The sequence below is a fragment of the Anastrepha ludens genome, chromosome 4, assembly GCF_028408465.1.
Source record: "Anastrepha ludens isolate Willacy chromosome 4, idAnaLude1.1, whole genome shotgun sequence".
NCBI lineage: Eukaryota > Metazoa > Arthropoda > Insecta > Diptera > Tephritidae > Anastrepha > Anastrepha ludens.
The window spans coordinates 116,275,024-116,300,125 of record NC_071500.1 but is presented as its reverse complement, the minus strand read 5'-3'; the positions used below and the strand labels follow the sequence as shown (position 1 = coordinate 116,300,125).

General features: G+C 35.6%; 1 protein-coding gene across 2 annotated transcripts in view; it reads left to right on the top strand.

Annotated features, from left to right (window-relative positions):
* The window catches only part of LOC128860780 (tyramine/octopamine receptor), a 66,058-nt gene that overhangs the window by 19,486 nt on the left and 21,470 nt on the right, over window positions 1-25,102 (top strand). The window contains exon 2 of one of the 2 annotated variants that reach the window (XM_054098518.1): window positions 19,562-19,849. The exons of the other annotated variant lie outside the window; for it this stretch is intronic. The gene's annotated coding sequence lies outside the window, so the exon portion shown is untranslated. The remainder of the gene's footprint in view (window positions 1-19,561; window positions 19,850-25,102) is intronic. 2 annotated transcript variants of the gene reach the window in all.

Here is a 25,102-nt window from a genome sequence, read left to right as displayed (position 1 = left end):
GTCTATTCATGAGTGCTTAAGCCCGAACTGAAAAGGTTTTGGCGTTTTCTTAATAATCGCTTAAGTTTTTATTTTTGTTCTTACTGCTTTTTTTCATTTTTATGGGCCACTTAGTGATTTTTTTCATTAAACATTAAAAATAGTAGGTATAGTTTCCATGATAATGCACTAGTCTTGACACATCTGGATTATTCCATTCCAATCTGATACTTTTCATTAATATAATGTCTTTTCCTGACTAACCTTATGTTTCATGTTTACCATATGAGGTGTGTTCAAAAAGTATCGTGCATTTTGAATTTTCGCAGGTTACGTATATTCGAAATCGATTTTTTTGTGGCGATATGTTGGAACTCATGTCTCTCACTGACGAGTTCGGCCATTTTGAATGTTCAGTTAATTGTTGGCAGCTGCTTTGCTTGCACAGGTTTCGGCTCGTCTTTGATTTTTACTTATTCAAAAAGATGGATCAAAGAACCTGCACAATGTTCTCAGAAGGCCGAGAAGATGTGAACGACGAAAAGCGTGCCGGACGCCCGAGCACTTCAACAACAGACGAAAAAATTGATGTAGTGAAGAAAATGGTATTGGACAATCGTCGAATCACCGTTAGAGAAGTTGCTGAGGACCTAAGACATATCGATCGGCTGGTGCCTTTCGATTTTTTTCAGTGATTTGGGCATGAGACGGGTCGCCGCAGAATTCGTACCAAAACTGCTCAATTTCAACCAAAAGCAGCATCGCATGAACATTGACAATGAGATATTGGACTCTGTCCGCGACCACCCAAATTTGCTCCAGAGGGTCATAACTGGTGACGAATCGTGGGTTTATGGTTATGACGTGGAATCCAATCATCTCAATGGAAGCTGCCGCACGAACCAAGACCGAAAAAAGCGTGCCAAGTTCGGTCGAATATAAAAATTTTGCTTACCGTTTTTTTCGATTGCAGGGGCGTTTTGCATATGAGGTCTTGATTTTTTGAAGTGCTTCGAATATTGGAAAAAACGTTGGCACAAGTGCATAATATCTCATGGGGATTACTTTGAAGGGGACCAAATAGATATTAATGAATAAATAAACAATTTTTGAAAAAACACAAAACTCGCGATACTTTTTGAACACACCTCGTATGTGGCAATCTACTTATTGCAAGAAGTGAGTAAATATCCTTAAAATTTATTAAATTCTTATAAAATCTGAGCTCTCTTTTTGTAGTTTGTCTATAAAGAAGGAGGTATAGTATGAGAGTGCGCGAGCTTATATCTCTTAGGGCCCATGTCCACTTAGAACATTAAAAATGTTAATTATTGTTAAGTGAAGAAATACGAAACAAATTTCGAATGTACTTTGACATTTAAAAATACTATTACATTCCGTTCAATACTACCTGGAAAATAAAAACTCCACTCAATATTGGGTAATGCATTAATTCAATTCAATGTAAATGTATTCAGGTATGTTGGTAAGTATGTATGGGTGTATATTTTACTTGCTTTGAAATGCTGCATACGAGCTTTCTCTTGACAGACTTGCTTATTGATATATCTTTTCATGCTTTCCAGTCAAACCCTTGTCAATACTATTCACCTCGACCCAAATAGTTCGACCTGTATGAGAAGGTTATTCTGCAATTTGAGAACAATTATCATACTTTTTCATAGTTAGTAATCATTGACGTGATAGGAGTTAAAAATTCGTATTCTTAAAAATAAGGTTTACCCTAACGCATTTGGGATATCGGCAATATTTGGTAATTATCGAGCTTAATTTAATTTTGTTCCTGAGTATTAATGTGAATACGTTCTCGTGTGTATGCATGTATGTCAGTACCCTGCAGGAAAAATAATCTTGCACGGAAATATTCAATTGCAGATACTGGTATTTAATAGAAGAAATCCAACCAGTAGTAAAATGATCAGTTTGTCTACAAATTCATTGTTGTTTTTTTAGATAAGAAAATTTAAGACTTGTCAATGAACGCTCCAATGCATCGCGATGATTAGAGGATTATGCATAAGCAGATACTGATGAGTACATTTATTTGAAAAACACTATATCTGGTATATACAATAAAGGTATTAATTAGTTAATACTTGCGTACAATTTATTCATTTCTGTGTAGTGAAAAGTCAGTAAGATTAGAGGTTCGGATTTATAATATTGTTACACTAGCTTCAGTTTAAGCTTTAAAACGTCAAAACAAATAAATGTTTGACACTATTTACATATAAATTGTTTCCATATTCTTATTTAGCAATGTAATTTTTGCAACAACTTAAGTTTTTTTTCCAACACTCGAAGCAATTTTTTCCTACTTATTCGCGAAAAATGCTCGCAGCAACCAGACACATGAAATATTAGTTCGAAATTTTATTTTTCTTATACTCCTAAAGTGAATACCTACGGTTTTATATTTTTATTGGCTTTTTTTAAGAATTTGTTTAATTTTTTAGGATGTACTGGTAATGTAAATTTGAACCAATGTCTGATTGTTTAACCAAATACTGAAAGAAGTTGTATTAGTTTTAAGAAAAAACAAATTCTGTACACATTTTTAATATAAAATAGAATATTTTGAAACATTAGAATGGAATGAAAAAGATGTAGCTTTTTTATTTTTTAATCGGTCTAAAACTGGTTATTTTATAATTAGTAGTTTAGCATGGTGTGTAGGATAGTTCCATGTGTAGAAGTCCACGCAAGTGGGGAAAGTTACTGATAGCCATTCACTTGTGAGTGGCCAGGACGATTCTTCTGCATATGGTTCAAGCAGCTCACAACGTCCGGGATTAGCCCACATATTCTCTGGGTAGCCTCCGAACACCCGTTCGGGAGTGAGCTAGCGTGAGAAGGCGATACACCCAGGATAGCTGGTTGTGCGCTGGGTTTGGGAAAACAATGAAAACAGCAACAAAGCCTCGGATGATAACTACCTTTACTGATGACGACCCCTGCAAACGAAATAAGGAATACGATTTGAGGGCATGCACCTGGAATGTCCGGTCCCTTAATGGGGAAGGTGCCTCTGCCCGGCTGATTGATGTCCTCGTGAGAGTAAAGGCTGACTTCACTGCCATCCAAGAGATGCGATGGACGGAGCAAAGCAAGGAAACCATAGGACCTAGCGACGTCTACTACAGCTGCCATGTAAAGAGCGCAAATTCGGTGCCTAAGGATTTTAGGCCAATTAGCCTATCCTCTTTTTTGCTAAAAACATTACAAAGAATAAAAGAAAAGCATATTAAGCCTAATAAGCTTACTATCTCACAACATGCGTACTGTAAAGGGAAATCTACTGAGACAGCACTTAAATCACTTGTTACAGAAATCGAGAAGACAATTTATAATAAAGAATTCAGACTGGTAGCCTTCCTTGATATCGAGGGCGCGTTCACCAGCATCCTACCGGATACCATAATAAAGGCACTGACGGATTTCGAGATCTCTAGCGCTCTGGTTGAGTTCATCAAAAACATGCTCATGAGCAGATTTGTGATCGCAACCCTAGGGACCTCAAAGATCAAGAAAAAAGTTAGCAGAGGAACACCTCAAGGCGGTGTGCTGTCCGCTCTCCTATGGGTGCTGGCATTAAACTCCTTGCTAAAGAGCCTAGAGGAGAGAGGACAACACGTCGTAGCATATGCGGACAATGTTGCAATGGTAGTAAGAGGTAAATTTCCCAATACACTTAGAGAAGTCATGCAGGGTTTACTCAACACGTTTGAAAATTGGTCAAAAGCAAATGGGCTAAGCGTCAACCCCAATAAAACTGAACTCATCCTATTTACAATGAAACATAAAATTCCAAATATAACTCCCCCGACTCTAGGTGGAACGGCACTGTTATTTAGTGATGAGGCCCGCTACTTAGGTCTAATACTAGACAGAAAACTAAGTTGGAAGGCAAATGTCGAAGATAGAGTAAAAAAGGCGACAATAGCACTATACTCTTGTAATCAGCTGATAGGACTAAGACTCCCCATCTATCGTGTATTGGCTTTACACAGCAAAGAGGACACTCTTCAATTTTAGAAAAATTCCCCTGCATTCCTGGCATAACGGATTTCTGTAAGACCAAGGGAATCAACTTAAACAAATCCTTTGTCACAATATTTCCTTCCAAAGAGGAATTGGTTAACGGGCTTATTGTTAAGAAAAATGAATTAAACATCTACACATATGGCTCAAAACTGGACAACAAAGTGGATGGAGAGGTTTCCTCCGATAAACTCGGAGTTAGCCAATCATTTCGCCTACGTGATCATTTCAGTGTATTTCAGGCGGAAGTCACTGTTATAAAATAGGGACTTACGGTAATAAAAACGAGAGTATTATCCACAAATGAAGTCTTCATTTACTCGGACAATCAGGCGGCAATAAAAGCGCTTGAATCTAAAACACACTCATCAAAAACAGTTTTAGATTGTTTTAAACTACTAAATGACGTATCTAAGTGTTGCAAAGTTATCTGGGTGCCAGGCCACAGGAATATAGCAGGAAACTGCAAGGCGGATGAACTTGCTCGAACTGGTACAACGCTCGAACTCAAACCGTTGATATCCATGCCTATAGCCACTTGTAAATTACTTATAGACCATCAAAAAGGTAAATACAAGCTGGAAAAAGCTCACAACATGCGAGCTAAGCAGCCAGACATGGCCGAACTGGAACAGCGGTCGATCGAATGATAGGGGTATTAACTGGTCATTGTTTAATAGGCAGCCACGTTAAAAGGTTAGGACTCCCGTACTTCGATTTCTGTAGAAGCTGTCATAATACAGAAGAAGAGGAAACAGTCAGACATCTTTTATGAGAGTGTGAAAGCTTAGACAGTTATAATTTCGAGGTTGTAAAAGACTTCATGTATTTAAGAACCAGCATTAACACCGATAACAATGTCAGCCTTGAAATCTAGCGTAGAATCTCTCTTGCCAACAAGTGCTACTTTGGACTAAGTAGGCAACTGAGCAGTAAAGTCCTCTCTCGACGAACAAAACTAACACTCTACAAGACTCTCATCATTCCCGTCCTAACGTATGGCGCAGAAGCTTGGACGATGACAACATCCGATGAAGCGACGCTTGGAGTGTTCGAGAGAAAGATTCCTCGAAGATTTTTGGACCTTTATACGTTGGCAATGGCGAATATCGCAGGCGATGGCACGATGAGCTGTATGAGACGACATAGACATAGCGCAGCGAATAAAGATCCAGCGGCTACGTTGGCTGGGTCATGTCGTCCGAATGGATACAAACGCTACGGTTCTGAAAGTATTGGATGCGGTACCATTGGATGTACCAGGAAGGCCTCCTCTGCGTTGGAAAGATCAGGTGGAGAAGGACTTGGCTTCACTTGGTGTGTCCAATTGGCGCCGGTTAGCACGAGAAAGAAATGACTGGTGCGCTTTATTAGACTCGCTTTATTAGACGCGCCAATTAAGAAGAAGAAGAAGTAGTGCAAAATTTTTGGCTAGTATGAACAGATGCTTAGCTGATGCTTAGCAAAACAATTGACATTCCGTAAAATTCCGCCTTGTTAAAAATATCACTTGCTAAGCCATAGTACCAAGTTCGCTTTTCACGTGGAATTTGTCAAAATCCCAACAAATTGCATTGCCGTGAAATATGCGTGAAATTTTGTGTTTAAAAACATTTTTCTTACCAAATAAATTTTACGATTTGGTGATGGTCTTCTCATTTGACAATCAACGTTGTTAGCAACATTTCACGGCAAGCTAAATGAATGTTTCTGGCGAACTTTCACGCCGGTGAAGTTAGTGCTAGCTTTAACATGGAAAACAAATAAAGGGTGATTTTTTTAGAGCTATAGGAAAGTTTTTCAAAAAAACACACGTAAAATTCAGAAAAATACATGAAATTTTTATTTTAATCGATAGTACAGTCCATATAATTTAATGTTTGAAGATTATTTCATGCAAATGTTGACCGCGACTGCGTTTCAAATGGTCCATCCGCTTAGTCCAATTTTGGCATAGTCTTTCCGATGTTTCGGCCGGCATCTCACATATAAATGCTTTAATGTTGTCTTCCAATGCGTTAATTGAAGCAGGCTTGTCTGAATAGACATGAGCTTTAACATAGCCCCACAAAAAATAATCTAAAGGCGTTATATCGCACGATCTGGGTGGCCAATTGACAGGTCCCGAACGTGAATTACAATGTTCACCGAACTCGCCTCTCAACAAGTCCATTGTTACGCGTGCTGTGTAGCATGTGGCACCGTCTTGCTGAAACCACATGTCATGTTTTACATTTTGGGCACCGCAGCAAACTGTGACCTTTTCTGGATACATTGGTAGCTCTTAAAATTCTTCTGACAGATCTTCGCTCCAAATCGACAATTCTGTCTATTTACGTACCCATTGATCCAAAAATGAGCTTCGTCGCTGAACACAATTTTTCGATAAAAAGTGGATCTTAAACTTTCTTAACAGAACACATTTTTATAATAAAATTCAATGATTTGCAAGCGTTGTTCGTTTGAAAAACCATTCATGGTTAAATTATAGACCAAACTGAAGATGTTTGACAGTGAAACAAAACACGAAACGTGCGTCAGCTGTTTAAACCAACTGTTTAAAAAGATAATAGCTAAAAAATCACCCTTTAGAACACTAACTGGTTGAGCGGAAAAGTGAACTGGTAGTATTCTAGTTCGCAATTAGTATGTTTCCCTGCAGGGTATGTGTGAGTGCGAATCTCAATCGGAATGATGGCGCATGGTTACTGGATCCTGCTGAATTTGTCCAACACAAACACATACGGATTTACATTCACACATATGTACGTGTGTGCATAGGTTGTCGAGTCATGGATGTGCGTGACTGGATTCGCTCCTTATCTGCATTCGCATTGGTGCATTAATTCTCATTCACACTGACAGTATCTCACATCACCGCGAGCGGGGCGAGATGAAGCGGAACAATGCGGTGCTTGGGAAATGTGGCCACAACAGCGGTTTCGATACATGACTGGTGAGGCGTGTGAGCATCGAAATAGTCAACAACAACAACAACGGACATCAGTTTGCATAAATACATATGTACATATGTATGTAGTAAAGTGTGCGGAAAAATGAATTGAGCGCGATTACTAGTTAAAACGAGGCTCCTCCACAGCAATACAACTCTGTAGACCTTGTAAAATATTCTTCTGCTTATATGTACATACATACGTACATATTTACATAAATTCGTATACATGAGCATATAAGGGCATATGCACCTGCAAATAAATACATATCAATTATTGTAGCCAAATTTGTTGTTTTAAGAATGGAAAATTTTACAAAGTTTATCATTGTCATTGCAGGAATAATTCAATTAGTTAACAAAAATGCAAATACTGAATAATTTATGCATGGCAGAGCTCAAGAATAAAACAAACAAACCAACTTACAGCCACGAATACAAAACCAACAACAATAGCCGCAAAACTTTGCGAGTCTATATATTATATTAGTTACATACATATATACATATGTATGTAAATGCGTGCATATACATATACTTACACCAGCACGTAATTAAATGGTCGTATGTACTCACAAGAAAGATTCGAATAAAACCGTCAGCAATAGCAGAAAAGCCCGAAGGACAGTAAAAATATGTCAACCAGGTGAGGTTCTTTTCTTTGCATTCGTCTTTAATTCCGCTTTGCCAGCTTTCCTCTTTGTATGTTTGAATAGTTTTGCTTCTGTGTTTATAAACAAAATTATTGATCCATGCAGTGTGGTCTTGAGAATAGAGTTGTGTAATAAATAAATATATCGTGTTGTAAATATGTAAATTATATCCTAATTTAAATATGTATTTATGTACGTGGGTCAATACATATATGTATATATGATCATCAAGTAAGCTTTTTCTGTGTACTAAGGGTTACTGTTATCGACTAAGATTATTTATAAACCAAATATTTTAGTTTGAGAACTAAAGTTAACAATGTATGCATATTTAATCAGAACGGCGGCCGCCGTAGCCGAATGGGTTGCTGCGTGACTACCATTCGGAATTCACCGAGAGAACGCTGGCTCGAATCTCGGTGAAACACCAAAATTAAGAAAAACATTAACAACATAGCACTAAAGCGCCGTTTTAATACCATTATGAGACCTCCAACGGGATGATATCTACAGTCAACCATAATGCTATAATGGAAATTGTAGGAAATTGAAGGAATTTAGGTTGGCGCACTGCCCCAGGCTGTAACCTTAATCGTCTAGCTGCCAAACCCGAACATTTACAGAGAAAGTGCTCAACAATCTCCTTCTCTGAAGGGTCCCCATAGATTCTGCAATGGGGGTGAAATAGTAAACCTAGCTTTTCCGCGTATGGACTGATAGTCCAATGACCGGTAAATACAGCTACGTGTTTGAAAATTGAATGGACTCCACACCAGGACTTTTTGAGTCCTCCGTATATTGTAATTGGGCCAAAGGGGTTACGAAATAGCACATAAAGAAATAGTTTGTGCAGTTTCCCTTTAACAACTGTCAGGGGGACTCCGATGACCGGGTAGGAAGTCCCTGAGCCCAATTCAGTCCCCTCCCTGGCAACCTCATCAGCAATTTAATTTCCCTCTATGTTCCTATGTCCTGGAACCCAGATTAGAGAAATGTTACCTGCACACCCAAAAGATTAGATCTCCTCCTTATAGGAGTTTACTAGTTTGGTTCTGCACCATCGCGTTGTCAGAGCTTTGATCGCTCCCACGTTCCTTAAGCATTTTGGATGCCTGTATGATCGCAAAGACTTCTGCCTGAAAAACACTAGCACTATTCGACAGATTAAAGGAGATAGATAAATTGGCTGATTTAGACTCCCTGCTCTGACTCCCGATTTCATTTTGCAGCCATCAGTGAAGACAGAGGTGAAAGCTTCGGGGCAGATTTCCCCATCGATCCAATTCTGCCTATTTGGAAAGATTGCCTTAACACGACCCTCAAACGCCAGAGTGCGGATGGAGAGATCTATCCAAAGTGTGGAGGAATGCGGCTTTAACTGCCCAAAAATGCTACCATATCCCCTGAGAGATTGCCTCCAGGGGCCAATCTGTTTTAACCTGATTGCACTTTGAGCTGCGATGGAAATAACGTAAAAGTCGATAGGAAGTAAATGCAAAACGACATTCAGGGCAGCACTGAGGTGGGGGACCTAAATTAAAACAGTTTAAGTTGCAATTAATCGGCAGGTGAATGATAAGTTGTAATCAATCGGCAGGGAAATAAGGATTTGTCTCGATGGAAAAGCATCGCTAAATAAATGTCTCGAATTTGCTCATTATCCTTTATCTTTGGTAGAAGATATATTCGCAGAATTTGCAAACTGCAAGTATTTTTCTGTTATAGACTTGAAAGGTGCATACCAACAATTGAAATTATCCAATGATTCTAAAAAAATGCTGGTAGTTAATACCCAAAATGGTTTGTATGCTTACAAGCGATTAACCTTTGGAGTAAACTGCGCTGCGTCTATATTTCAATCTGTTATAGACCAAATTTTAAATGGTTTGCAATTCGTTAGAGCCTTTCAGGACGATATAATTATTGGAGGCTTAAATCAGCAACAAGCCATTGATAATGTTTACAGAGTCTGCGATCGTCTGTCAAAATTCAATGTTAAAATTAATATTGAAAAATGTCGTTTCTTCAAAACATCTGTTGAATATTTGGGTCATTGCTTAACAGATGGTGGGGTAAAAAAACAGAATCCAAATAGAGTCAAGGTCATTGTAAGTGCCCCAGCACCAACAAATTTGCAACAACTACAGTCGTACTTGGGTCTTAAAAATTATTATAGGAAATTCGTTCCAAACATGTCCGCTGAACTAAATGTCTTGTATCGACTGCGGCAAAAAGAAACTCCTTTTCACTGGAGTGAAGAATGTCAAAGGGTTTTTGAAAAAAGTAAACAGTTCATTGTTGAAAATAATTTATTAGAACTTTATGACCCTAAGGAACCTATTGTATCAACTGACGCAAGTCCTTACGGCGTGGGCGCAGTTCTCTCACATATCGTAAATGGTATTGAGAAGCCGGTCATGTTTGTTTCATCCACACTGTTACCGGCAGAGCAGAATTATTCACAAATTCAAGCTATTATTTTTGCTGTACGAAAGTTTCATAAGTATTTGTTTTGACAACCATTCACCATTTTTACAGATAACTCAGTAAAGAAAATTTCAGCCCAACAAAGTTGAATAGTGCGGTGGCAGAGGCACGTTTGCAGCGATAAGAGTGCTAAGCAAATACCTCATGTAGATGCATTGTTTCGTTTCCCATTGGAAAATGAAAAAAAAAACGGAAATAAAAAATATTTCCATTAATTTTTTAAATGTTTCCAATGAATTACCTTTAAATTTGAAAGAAATAACCAATGAAACAAAGGTTGATCCAATTTAGTCAAAAATTTATTATTTCATTAAAAACAAATGGCTAATTAAAGTTGAAGACAAATTTAAAAAATATTTTGCTAATAGGTCCAGATTGTCAATTGAAGACAATTGTCTGTTCTAATTTTCAAGAGTAATTATTCCGGAATGTTTGCGAAATCGTATGTTGAAAATGCTTCATGAGAGTCACATGGGCATTATTCGTATGAAAATGGTAGCAAGATCTTATGTTTGGTGGAATAATTGCGATAAAGACATCGAGTAATATGTTAGCAATTGCGAAGTATGTCAACAAACTAGAACACCAATTAATCTCCAAACCGAAACACTTTGAAAAAAATCTGAATTTCCATTTGAGAGGATCCATACTGACTTCTTTGATTTCGTAGGAAAAAAATGTTTCTTAATAGTAGACTCATTTGCAAAATTTTGTGAAATAAAAATTATGAGTACTACCATAGCATCACGCGTCATAGATCAATTAGTCAGTATATTTGAATACTTTGTTTATCCTAAAAATATAATTAGTGATAATGGTCCACCACTTCAAAGTCGATAATTCATTCAGTTTTATAGAAACAATGGTATTAATGAGTGTAAGAGCCCACGGTATCATCCAGAGTTAAACGAATTAGCGGAACAGTTTTCAAAAAATATTGCTTGAGTAAAGAAAGTGAACTATCCATGGAACAAAAAGTAAAAAAGTTCTTTCTTTACTATCGTAATACACCAACTACAGCGACCGGTCAGTCACCTTCAGCAATGTTGTTCGCATACAAGTCCAGAATTGTATTAGATTTGTTGAAAAGTGAAAAAAAATTAAGCTTATAAACACTGACAAAAGAAATTGTAAATGAAATAAGAACAATACTACACAATCCAATGTAAAAAGAACAAATCATGATTATGAAGTAGGGGAAATAGTATATTATTTAAACCATTTCAAAGAATTTGTAAAATGGATACCTGCTGTCATTGAAAAAAATATATCTAACTTAAGGTACTTAATAAGAGTAAATAATCATATTGATGTAAACCAAATACGAAAAAAGAAAACTTCAACAAAATTTGTAAATTTAAAGGAAAATGTGAGATCTCAGCATGATTCTGAAAGTTGTATTCAGGATGATGTTTATAAAAACAAAGAAATCGAAAAAAATGAAGATGTATATTAATTATAAGTGGTGACAATCAATTAGTGATCTCTGATTTCTTACGCAGGAATGAACGCCGTGCAAAACCTGTTGATTGTTAACAATCATTAGATTTTAGAAATAAGAAGGGCAAGATGTAATGTATTATTAGCAGAGTTGAAGTACACATCACTTGCTTGCGCATACCTACATACATTAACATATCCAACACTGTAAATGATTTATGACAGCATAGAACTGCCAAAATGAATCAATAGGAAATAAACGTCTCTCGCATTTTTCACTATAAAGTTAACAGACGTGTTTCTTCTCATACATTTTAATAATGAGTAAAAAGGAACTGTGAGGATCTTCAGGAAGTTCTTTCACAACTGTCACCAATAAGAGGAGGTTAAGGTTTGTTCGGTGAAAAAAGGCATGTTTTTACGAGTTTTTGTTGAGTTTATGTGAGTTTATTCAGCCAATTTTCATATAATAACACAATATTTGAGCAACTTTATCCTAAATTTTCATTATAACATATTAAAAACTGAGCGCAGTAGCATTTTTCAATTTGGCGTAGCACTTGGAAGCCAAAACACTGGGGTTCACCAAAAAAATCTGCTAATTTATTATAGTACGATTAATAATTATTAAAAGAAGAGCAAAAAAGCTCCAATGAATATGTGAAAAAGTACTGTCCACAGGCGTTTGGCCCAGTGGGACTAAAAAAACGTGGCAAGATGAAAAACTCTAAATATTTTCCCAAAAAATCGTGCAAAAGAATAATAATAAATTCCATATTACATTATAAAGTCCATCCAATGCATATGGATTTTCCGATTCCCAAATTTACTTGGAAGAAAATAAAAGGCACTTTAAGCAAAGCATTAAAGCGTAACAAAGCACTGGAATACGATGTCGTAACGAGCAAAGTACTGAAGTAACTACCTAGTTGCGGCTTTAAGCTCGTCACGTATACTTTATATTTAATGCGATGATTCGAAGAAAGTATTTTCCAGTGCAATGGAAAGTACCAGGCATAGCTAGGCCGAGAAAATCCTTGGATATTGCGCCCTCTTATAGGTCAATAAGTGTACTTTCTATTTTATCTAAAGCCTTCGAAAAGCTTGTACTAAAGCGGCTGAACCCTATAATTACACAAAGAAATCTTATCCCTTCGCATCAATTTTGATTCAGGAAACATCATTCCATCATTAAGCAGATCAACTCTGTACATAATTTCGCCAGAGAAGCATTTGAAGATAGAGTATATTGTGATTTCGTAGGCATTTGCAAGATATGGCGCGAGGGCCTGCTCTACAAACTAAGAATCTTCCTCAATAATTTCTTTAAAAGTAGTCGCATTCAGAAGCTTTAAAAAAAATTAACAAACAAATACATAAATATAATTGTATGATATCCATCTTCTCTTCTATTTTAATTCTTCTCCATCAATTTGCTGTGGACATCTAATTGTTTCCATCCCTTTTTAACACACTTTTATTAGGTCGGGTTGTATGTATGTATGTATGTATGTATGCATGTAACGGAATCTTTGAGCTTAATTTTCACTGGCTTCTAAAAATCTGATCGACTTGAAATTTTGCACACCTATCAAAGACCGATGACAATGCAATAATTTGATAAAAGTTTTCCATTATCCTTATTAGGATTGCCAGGATTAATATTTTCTTTTTTTACCTGTGGGCTAAAAGTAAGGTGAATTTGGTTGTAAAATGAAAAATCTTTTTTTAACACACTTTTATTAGGTCGGGTTGTATGTATGTATGTATGTATGTGTATGTATGTGTATGTATGTATGTATGTATGTATGTATGCATGTAATGGAATCTTTGAGCTTAATTTTCACTGGCTTCTAAAAATCTGATCGACTTGAAATTTTGCACACCTATCAAGGACCGATGACAATGCAATAATTTGATAAAAGTTTTCCATTATCCTTATTAGGATTGCCAGGATTAATATTTTCTTTTTTTACCTGTGGGCAAAAAGTAAGGTGAATTTGGTTGTAAAATGAAAAATCTTTTTTTATTCTTGTAAATCAGTTTCTCAGGCTCCCTCCCCGAAATAAGTTCTTCATCCCGATTACTTCTTTATCACGGCCGATAACTGCATAGCTTTAGACTCACAGTCGATAAGAAAGTAATTAAATATAACACGAATATATCGAATCATTTATTCACTGACTGCAATGATAACAATAATTTTCATTCATAATAAAAAAAAAAATAGTTTAAAGAAACTAAAAAACACGCTTTTATTGCTAATCTAACTAAAAAGTAGAAAATAAATTTTAATGACAAAGAGACCTATAATGAAGTAATAGCAAATCGAACGATCAGTCATAGACAACTACCTCAGAACAGAATTATAACAAAAATTAAGATACAAATAGAATAATTCAAATTAGAGTTAAAAGCGTGGGATGCTTGATATAGTAAATATTACAATCATTCTATTGGCAACTACCTATGTACAGAAGGTTATGAAAGTGAAGCAAAATGCATCCCACGCTTTTAACTCTAATTTGAATTATTCTATATTATTTGTATCTTAATTTTTGTTATAATTCTGTTCTGAGGTAGTTGTCTATGACTGATCGTTCGATTTGCTATTACTTCATTATAGGTCTCTTTGTCATTAAAATTTATTTTCTACTTTTTAGTTAGATTAGCAATAAAAGCGTGTTTTTTAGTTTTTTTAAACTATTTTTTATTTAATATATAGTACAAATCGTAAAATTTTGGGAATGCCGAGATATGCCAAGCAGAATGAAAGATTTAGTTGAAAAGCATATATGTACATTTTTTAGCTCAGTCATTTAAAAGGGCAATGACCGTAATTTATTCTGTAAAACCTCACAATAGTTCACAGCATAAGTAAATGAATGACAGCATCTGGTGTATACAACGGCCCGTAGTAAGCAAAGCGTAATGGTAGCATTTTGTAGGAAATGGAAGTAAAAGTTTTGATTAAGTACTCCCATATACGTACATTTGTTAGTTTTGAATATGTCATCTTTATTCGCCATTGTTCTCCTTAAGAAAGGCTGAGATGAGATTCGTAATTTTCGTGCACATTGCGTCAATTCAAGCACTTCTACACAGATGGGGCAATAAATTGCAGATAAAACGGAAGGACATTTTGTGCACACGAGACCCCCATATTTGCGCACTTAAGGTTTGTTGAAACGATGCGCCTTGGAAGTGCAAGATATTTGTATGTGCCCAATTTTCTTCTGAAATTCTTTACACATGTCATAAAATATATGTAAGGGCTATGCTAACAATGTCTTATGCCACTTTGGGTCGATTTGTACAACTACAACTAGAAGTACATGCCATGACGTCCCTAAACTATAATATATTCTACATGCACTACACACTCCGATTTTAATTATAATATTACAAAATAAAACCTTTGAAAACCAAAATACTTTAACCGTTATAGAACTTTGGTAAATAAAATAATTAAAATGTTTATTTTATAATTCCTGTTGAAAAAATCCTACCGGAAAATATGTATTTAATATAAATTTTACATTTCTGCGTTCACTAAAAGAGTTGAGCTTGTGGCTTGTGGCAATGTAGAAGATACAGCTGACTCCATAGCACCACCACCACTCCCTCACAAAAGCAAATAATAAACGAACAGTTTCATTACTGTACTACCAAATGAATGGAGCATCTGGAAATAAATCACATTCCCAAACTTTTCAGTAAAATGGGAGAGCAGTCCGCTCAGCGCCTGCGAATACTTTTTGAAAACTCAATCCTTTTTCAACACAATGACATTTGCACTTCACCAACAGAAATAGCTGGGATTGGAAGAGGATTTTATGCTTCTTCCCAGCACAAATTTCCAGATCACTGAAGTCTCTGACAAGTCGAGTTTCATGAAATTTTTGTTGGAAGCAAAGCACAAAGTAAATTACAGAACTGCAACAAGCCTTCAAATCGGTAGGCGCCAGCAATTGGGACAAATATAGGGAGTTTTTTTAGCTGCATGAGAACTATCGATATCGATAACTATGGTTTGACATGCGAATGGCAAATTGTGTTTATACTTCTGTTCAGTAAGGTTTAATAAGTCATCATGAATCGTTAACGCCCGAGCCACGCTTTCAAATTGTTGAAATTTTCTTTGAGAAACATGAATCTGTTCGCGAAGTTTATAACGAAATGAGGGAGGATCTGATGTTACGGTGAATGGCGAGCGCTATCGACCCAAGCTAACTGAATTTTTGTTTGGAACAATTAATCAGCTAAATATCGGTGACTTGGGCTCCAACAATACAGCGAAACTTACTATACAAAACACTTAAAAATCGATAACGTCATAAGGCCAAGTAATAAATGTCATGAAATTATCTACCAGATTATATTAAAAAAATCATTCCAAAAATATTTATGTTTTGAATTATCATTCATTCCCAAACTCTTAAAAGAAGACCGATACAAAGTAAGATAATTGACCGATACTAAATCATACTATTCTAGCCTGGTCGCAGTGAATGAAGCTAAAGTACTATCCCACAGCGAGAAGTCAAGATATATTATCGGCAGAAATGCCGCTGTCGGTGATCAGTCTACACCCATGCAATAGGTGAAGATGATCCAAATTCAACGATCCTACTATGCTATATAAAAAGTCAGTAGTAGTAGTAATTTTGTAGAGCTATTTAAAGCAATTGGTCCATAGGAGCAATTGAAGTATTGCAGAAAAGTTTCTATCTAGAATTCATTTTCCTAAAAGCTTTCAGTTTTAATTTATAATCCTACTATGCACTTTATACAACACCCTTTATATATGTACTTGTGTTTTATACATACTTTGCCTTTTATGTTCCCATCATGTACGGCGATTGCTTTTACTGACATACATCTGCATTTGCATTCAAGCTCAGCGCCAGCATCCATCGGTCATTAACTAGAAGTGCCCCACAATCATAATGGTGCGCAATCAATCGTAAAGCCTGAGAGAAGTCTAGCAACGCAGGTAATAGCAAGCTGCCATAAATTGGACAATCCGCCTTTTTATCGCAAACTCAAGTTCAGCTTAATTGCTGCAACACTGCGATAACGAAAAAATGCTTTTCAGATATTTATGCGAAAATAACAGTTGACTCAGGAATTTCATAATACCATTTTGTAAACCTCTTCTGCAAGGACAATTTATAGATATGCATAAAGTAAGTGGCTTACATGTAAAGTAAATTGTAAATAACAGCTGTAAATTAAAAATGCGTTTTGCGAATTGTGATCTTTTATAGAACTACATACATATGTATAATATATATGTATGTGTGTTTGTGTGCGCACATAACATCTTGTAGACAAGCTATAAGTAAAGTGTTCCAAATACCAAATGGTTACGTAGCTATACACATCGGTTTTAACTTATTCGAGCTTCCATTAAAAGCTGTTGCGCGACTATTCAATCCCGACCCTTACGCCCGTGTTTAAGCAATGTGAGTAACTCTTGTCTTCACACCCATACCGTGACCAACCCATGAGGGATCATTGATCGCAGTATGGTGAAAGGAATAAATATTCTTCACGGCGAAGTTTTTGGCTCAAAGTTGGGCTAAAATCGCAGGACCTGCCCAAAAGTCAGAAACAACCGGCTCCTTCCATTAATTTGTTTGATTCCAGCCACGTAAAAGGATTTTCCAATTAAAAGCAATGAAATAGCTCGTGTAAATTCCTTTTATTTGAGGGCATGCATCTTCTCACAATTACTTTATGAGTTACGTTAGTGTCGAATTTTCTAACAAAATAAACAATGCGTAGTAACAGACAAAGGTGTGATGGCAAAGACTTCGCAACAGTGTGAAGGCGGTGGTAGGGTTGTCATTAGCAAACAAAGCAAAATTATAAAACAACAAAGCAAACGATTCTTTCTTCTATACGTCAAACAGAAACTAAAAAAAATGCCCACCGCAGAGTAAAAAATACCGAAATACGAACAAACGAATAATCAAAGGAACAGAATTGGTGTGAATTAAGAAAATTTGAAACTGTTAGGAAAAACGGAATTTCAAAAAATTATTTCAAAATTTTTTCTAGAGGTTTTAATATTTGGCCACATACATATATGATTGTATTTATAGTGGTGGCAACATAATAAAATAAATAAGTGACGCGTACACTTCTGTTAAGTGTTCGGCCGAGCTCTTTCTCTTATTTTTGGTGTGCGTCCTGTTTTTGTTCTACAAATAGAGAGGCGTACAGTTTTAAGTCGACTCCGAATGGCAGATATTTTTTATGAGGAGCTGTTTCTTGGCAGAAATACACTCGGAGGTTTGCCATTGCATGCCGAGAGGCGACCGCTATTAGAAAAAACTTATATCCGAACCTAAGCACTCCCGAATGGTAGCCACACCCCAGCCCATTCGGCTACGGCGGCCGCCATAAACACTTTGATCAGTTGTGACTATTTTTGTTTATTATTTGCTTTAATGGTAACATTTTTATTATATATATTTGAAGTAAATTTGAACTTTAACAATTTTAGTTGAGGAAATTTCAAAACAAAACATCTCAATATCACGCAGACTGCAGAAAAGATATGGTTACACGAAACGGACTACTAAAACAGCGTCATTTAATATGCGTTATTTGAATGTTTCTGTTTTCTTTTTTGTTTTTAATAATATTTTCAAAAAAAAAATAATACAATTTTATTTCATATCAATATTTAAGCCTAGTAGTAAATATTTTACCGAATCACCAATGAACTAAAATCTCGAATTTCCAACGATTCGATAAAGTAAAAAAAACTGTAATCTCTAACGACACTCTTCACTTCCCAGTTACTTACTCGCCTGGGTATTCAGATCCATCGACCTATTGTCGCAAAGTATCGCCGCGATAATATTACATATATTATCAGAGAAAACGAATTATGCTTATTGGGATATATTTATTTGCATATATACGTATATGAATTTGCAGCCTGTATATTTTTGTATTGTTTTGAATTATTAGAAATAATAAAAAACACGATATAATTGTATCAAAAAGCCAATAAGCATTTTTTTAATTTTGCAGTTTTCTGCAAAACTTATACTTAAAAACATTAAGTGATACATTTTCCGTTTTTTCGCCGTACATTTTTTCTTGGCATTACGGCAAAACTGCTTGCTTGTAGAATACACTCTTACCAGCGGAATAAAAGGAAGAAAGCGTGGACAAAGTAGTAAAAAATTCCATATGTTTATTTGTGCGGCAGTCCGCGACACCATATAAAAGATGAGTTGCTATCGCGACATTTACTTGAAAACAAATTTGGCATCGCATTTGTTTAGCAATTGGCCACCATCGTGCGATGTCAATGACAGATGTGTCAAGCAAACAGAGAGGACGTAAAGATTCCAAACTTATTTGAACTAAGCATGTCTATGTATATGAAATATTTTGTCTTTACATGTCCAAACAAATTAGTGCATTTCTGTTCAAAACAAATATGGATGCAAATATTTAATAAACACACCCTAAAGTAAGATCAAAAATATGTTATTACGGGCATAGTTCCGATTTTATTAAATTTAAAATAATTATTACAATGAGTCCTCCGTGCTTGATTAGTACCAGTTGGTTCTGGGTTCAAAATCGACAGCGGGCAGAATGATATAATTATATTTACAAAAATGAGTTTCTAATAGTGCCGGAAAAGCTTCTCATCAAAGAATTCCACAGTTAGGAAGTAGCATACAAAAAAAAAACATTTCAAAGGATTGAAATTTCAAGCATGTAAGGATGATTAGGTGTGATTACCATACACAGATCAATTTGGGTTAAAAAATTCCAGGAGCGTCGTTCAGAAAATCTATACTGCGTTTGCTGTAGAGCGATATGCGCGAAGTTTAAAAGTTAAGTAAATAATAATAATATACATTTCCGCAGTTTTATTAAATTAACGTACCTAATGTTATGTAATAATTCTTCTATTTTTATTGCGGCCATATTCAATTTTATAATCTTGCAGGACAAAAGACGCTTGAAATTGCTACATTGACAGCTGCATGCACTTTCAATGAAAGATTTCATCCTATTTTGAAAGTTATGGACACTATAGGAGTCACAATCGGTCCGCACGCTGCTAGCTACGCTACGAAATACAATGTACAATGCCGCTCGAGTATCAAAGGCGGATATAGACGCAGCTAAGGCTTCTAAAGCGGCCAGGTCAAGTCGTAAAGCAGCAAAACTTGCTGAAAATGATGCCTACAAAAAAACGAAGGATTATTATACGCACCAGACATAGACGAGTAATGTAAGTATGAATTTTGTAAAGAAAATCTATTTGAAAACTTTAAACGTGTTTTTCTCAAAACAACATTTTTCTGGTCTGTCAACAACATACAGCAAATTCTATTTAACCGATTGATCTGAAATTTTCATCAGTTATTCCACACATTAGTAGTTCTGACAAGTGCTACTTTCGTCTCTTTTCATCCCTAACTTTCCATACTATAGTCTGATTTGCCCCCGAAAAACATGCCTTTTTTCAAAAACCCGCTATTTTGTTATTTTCAAAAAAAAATGTAGCACCTGCGAGAATGACAAGCCTAGAGAATAATAATCAAGTTAACTTTTTCGCTTCAGATGTCCTGAAGAGCCAAAATCCTATTGGGAAGCCACTTACCTATCTTTTTTTTAAGACGCTTACTTTGGTGCCACACTACTACAAAAAAATATGTCACAAAAAAATTGTTTTTGTATACTATTTGATGTCAATAATAACATACTATAAAATCAAAACGATCGCATTTTATTTTCTTAAAAAAAAAAATTCCTAAAAAATATCTACCAGACTACTACCTTAAAGTATCTAATGGCATACGGTATTTTCTGTCCCTGTAGTCGAATGGGTTGGCTGGTACGAAACACACTACGGGCGTGAAACACCAAATGATCGGAAAGGTTTTTTCTAAAAGCGGCCGCCCCTCGTCAGATAATGCCAAATTTCCGAGAGTTATTTCTGTCACGAAAAAGTTCTTCCTGCCGTTCGAAGGTCCCCATAAAAATGTAGGTCCCTCCGTTTGGAAATAAAATCACGACGCATATCATTAATTATAGGAGGAGCTCGGCCAAACACATGAAATGACTCAAAACTCTCTGATTTTTGATCATTTCTACTTTTTCACGTTTTTGCGGATTTTCTCTGTATAATGAATGCAGGATTTTTTTTATCAAATAGACTTTACTAGACTACATCAATTTTTATCTTCTTAGTTCTGATTAAATAGTGTGAAATTTTGATGGAAACTATTCGAATTTTTGTAAATCTTGTACAAAGTTTGCAACATTGACTTATATGGTACATATCTGTTGTAGAATGAACTATAGTTGTATATATTAGTTAAACAAAAGAAGGAGTAAAAACTGATTAAAATATCGCGTAATTAACAAAGTGCACGCAATAAACTACATTCTGTCCTTTAGAATATGGGAACTACCTGGTACTCAATAATAAAAGGGATGCTCCCATAAAGTTTCAATTCAATGTTCTTAGTCTAGTTAATAAAGCCTAGGTTATATGAGGTTCGAATCGCCGTGCATGAAACAGCAAAATAACAGACAAAGTTTTTTCTAAGAGCGGTCGCTCCTCATACCAAATATCTGCCGTTCGGAGTCGGCGAAGAACTCGGCTAAACACCCAAAAAGGCTCAAAGGTCTCACCAATTCGAAACTTCCACGAAAACCGTCTTCAGCATGTAATGAAATAATCGTCATGTACTATGGTGGAGTAAAGTAAAGATGGAATAATTTAGACATTTAATCCTTAGATCTTTTTGTTAGACCTTATGCATAATAAGCTCTAGTCCAATCTCATTTTTTGAATACAACTCGAGAGTTCCCACTCATGATGGACTAGTTATCTGAAAGACAAAGCTTGAATTTACGGGGAAACGTTTGAGAAGAGTTAAAGAATTATATACTAATTTAATTATAGCCTAATTGTTTTTTTTTTTTTGTTTTTGGTTATGTTACTACATTCTTCATATGAACGTATGTGAAGTTTCATTCCAATCTGCCAATTCATTTTTTGTTTACAAGCCATTTAGAATCGACGTGTTAGTGTATTTTTTACAATGGAAAAAATCAAGTATCGTGCAGTGATTGAATTTTCGTTTTTGGAAAGTTGAAAGCGCTTAAGGAGTTTTCCCCATCACAATGGGGCCGCATTCGCTAACAATGGAACAAAAACACATTCGAATGCCACTTTCTCACCAACATTTCGAGCTTTTCGAAAGAATAAAGTGAATTTAATGTACCGATTCATCACTATGGATAAGAGGCTAAAGAGTGGTGTGAGTCTGGCTCTTCGGCTCGGAAACGAGTTCGTGTCCAGAAAGGTTTTAGCATCAGGTTTCTGGGATGCGAAAGGAATTCTGTTTGTGAAATACTTGCAAACTGGTAAAACAATAAATTTTGAATTTAGTGTAACTTTAGACTAACTGAAGAAAAAAATTCGTGAAAAAATACCCAGTTTGCAAAAGAAAACAATTATTTTTCTTTGGGACAATGCACGCGTGTCACAAGTGTACTTTGACAATGGCTAAAATCTATGAATTAAAGTTCGAATTGTTGGAGCATCCACCGTATTCACCAGATTTAGCCCCTAGCGACTTCCATTCAGACCTAAAAAAATCATGCATGGAAAGCGTTTTTTATCAAATGATTGGATCAACAGCTGTGGAAGCGTATTTTGCGGCCCTTCCAAATTCTCACTTCAGGGATGGAATTCATAAACTGGAGTTTCTTTGGAACAATCTCAGGGAGACTATACTCAATTTCAAACAATAAAATTGTGTTTTTCTATTAAACAGCCTAGTATGTATGTTATATATGTATATATGGATGCTGTCATAAGTAGACCTTTGGTGAATTATTAACTTACAATTCCACTAAAGTTCTATTTAAGAAAAAATCGCAAGCTCGAGCTTTAAACCTCCACAACTGTTTAAGATTAGCACGCCAGATAGCACATAATGTGAACTAAATAATAAATGTATATGTATGTATGTTAAGTTAAGTCATACGTACAAATCTATTTTTGGAATTGGTATACATACACAGCATGCCCTTATTCTTTATTGATTATATCGGCCTGAATAGTTTCCAACTTGCCGATTCAGAAATATATTTAGGTGCCAAAAATATGTCTACGAGGAGTAAAATAGAATATTTATATACATATGTATGTACTGGTACACATTACTATCCCTGCAGGGAAAATCTAAATAAGTGATAAAATGTCGGGTTCTGCACTGCTAAGTTCTATTTCGGGGGGCATAGTAAATGTTATGCCAATATACACCATTGTGACAGCGGCCGTCGTAGGCGAATGCGTTAGTGTGTGACTACCATTCGGAATTCAGAGAGAAGATAGGTTCGAATCTGGGTGAAACACCAAAATTAAGAAAACGTTTTTTCCAATAGCGGTCGCCCCTCGGCAGGCAATTGCAAACCTCCGAATGTATTTCTGACATAAAAAAGCTCCTCATAAAAAATATCTACGATCGGCGTTAAACTGTAGGTCCCTCCGTTTGTGGAACAACATCAAGATGCACGCCACAAATATGAGGAGGAGCTCAACCAGATACCCAAAAAGGGTGTACGCTCTACGATGTTGAGAATGCAGAGATGGGGTCAACATTCGAGCGTTAATCGGCTCTTAGCGATTTTGAAGCTGATTGGCTGACGGAATCGGAGTCATGACTACCGAGAAAATAATGGATTTCTTTCAGTTTTCAAGAACAATAACACAACTATGGTAAACATTTATGTAAATGAAACAAAGTTTCCATTTAAAACTTAGATTTCTGGCAAAAAATTATTAAGGCCGGCGGGCCAATTAGATGTCCTAAATACAGTAGTTTTCGCGAAGCATTGTAGGATGAGAAAAAAAACAATTAGCCAAATGAAGTTTTGGGGATAGTTTAATATATATTTGAACTAAAAAAAAAAATTTGTACAATCTCCAACAATATATTGTAAGCCGAGTTATCAATAGATTCCCAGAGCGCCTGTATCCAACTTCTGTACAAGATACAACTTGCAATTTTCATCTGAAAACAAAAAAAAAAAAGATTATTAATTTTGATGTAATTATCTTCTATGTGAACTAAGAAACACGTAAAATTCGAATTTTTGGGGAAGGTAGAAAAAAAAAATGGTTTTTCAAGGAAAAAAAAACTCTTCAACTGGGTAAAAAAGTCGCTTAAAAAAGTTTTTGGATGTTTTTTAGTTGGATACAGGCGCTCTGGGAATCTATTGATAACTCGGCTTACAATATATTGTTGGAGATTGTAAAATTTTTTTTTTAGTTCAAATATATATTAAACTATCCCCAAAACTTCATTTGGCTAATTGTTTTTTTTCTCATCCTACAACGCTTCGCGAAAACTGCTGTATTTAGGACATCTAATTGGCCCGCCGGCCTTAAATCTTTTGGAGGAATAAATACTTTATATTTATGGCACAATTCATTGAAAAATATAATGTTATTAATTTTACTAATTTTTATGGAACTCCTCTTTTCTGTAAGGAAATTATGGAAAATGAAAGTTCTGCTGCTGCACTGCTTTGCGATAAAACAGTTACATACTCATGTATTTACTTAAATTGCAAAACAAAAATTTTCTGTAAACATTTTCCTCCCTGCCTAAAGATTTCCACCTGCTGACGATGTTCTCTTCAAAGATATCACTAATTCTTTCTTTACTGAAGACAATTAAAGACCTCCATTTGTTGTTTGACACATCAAACTCAAAACCAGAAAGCGGAAATTCTTTAGCAAGGTTGAAATTATTGGCATTTGGCCCTTTTGGATTTTAAGTGTATTCAAATATTCTACCACACGCAGCAAATCATTGCAAACGCCAATGCTGCCAAAGTTTTATTTTCAAGTTATTTGTAAAAATTAAGAACTGCCAACTGTTTAATAGAATGCCTTTATAAATATTATGTTACAATAATTTTCTTGCTACATTTTGTAAAATATCTAATATTTTTTCTTCGCTATATAGAAGAACTTTAAGAAATACTTGAAATACATACTTACAGAAAATAAAGTATACATTTTCAAAAAAAGTGGTGGATCTACTACTTTAGTAGTAGAAGTCCGAGCACTGGTGTGAATACGTGTGAGATGAGCGGACAGAATTCCGCTGCCGAGTACCCGGTGAGGTGGCAGCTGAGTTTACTCTCACAATTTTGATTGAGATGGAAAAACCTGATAATATATCATTCTGGGTAAGAATCTCTTAAACGGGTATAAAAAAATTACTTATGTTTCTCTGCAGGGCTTATGAGTTATGCATACACACATATACTAAATGCATACGAATTTGAATATGTATAAAACATGTATCAAACATTCATCAATCTAAACACATTATGCCATACCCAAAAAAAAAACATAACCGCAGCTATTGAGATTTGTCAAAATTGAAACAAAATTCAGTATAAAATCGGAAAGCAAATCATATGATCGAATGCTTGGCTAATTAAATGTTCT